Below are 740 nucleotides of genomic sequence, written 5' to 3'. Positions count from 1 at the left end.
TTTTTTTCTCTACATGCAATGTCGTGAATTAACAGGTAAAGATCACTGCAGAAATCTGAGACAAAAATTCAAAAGCTGACTGCACCTTTGACCCAAAACAGTATGTAAGAGTAAAAACAACATATAAAAACCCCAACAAAACAGTCTATAGTTTTGCTGGGACAGAACTTCAATAGCTGCACTTAGGTCAGGAAAACAAACCACTACCTGCCCTTTGTTCACAGCTCAAGCAGCATTCTTCTAATGCAAATGGTACGCGCCCTGGAAAAGCTTTTGCTTATGTTGCTTCTCCTTAAGAAGTTTTGTCTCGACAAGTAAGTTTGTGAGATACTTGTGCCACTACCTCAGGGCCATCAATACAAGCGGAGCTGCAAGCCGCTCGAGTTTTCTAAGCGCTTCACAGCGCCTCCAGCTCAGCTGTGAGGAAAACTGTAAAATTATTAGCTACAGACGGCCGGGTTCAGTAAAGTGGAAAGAATGGGCTCATTTTGAGATGCTGCTTAACTGAAACGCACGGAGCCGCATGGGATGGCTGTTGAGGACAGCAGCCCCAGCGAGCGTGACCGAAGATGCGCCATTAGAAAGGATTCCTCCCCGCGCTGCCTGCTCGCTGGCTGACCGCTCGGGTGGGCAGGGCCGGTGGGAGGGGGAGCTGAGCTCCCGGTACAGCCATGAGCCCCGCGCCGGGACACCGCTGCGGCGCCCGCGGGGTGAAGCCGGGCACAGGACGCGGAGACACC

The sequence above is a fragment of the Charadrius vociferus genome, unplaced genomic scaffold (genome assembly GCF_000708025.1).
Source record: "Charadrius vociferus isolate BGI_N301 unplaced genomic scaffold, ASM70802v2 scaffold953, whole genome shotgun sequence".
In the NCBI taxonomy this organism is placed as follows: Eukaryota; Metazoa; Chordata; class Aves; order Charadriiformes; family Charadriidae; genus Charadrius; species Charadrius vociferus.
Note: the sequence above shows the minus strand (reverse complement) of the source record.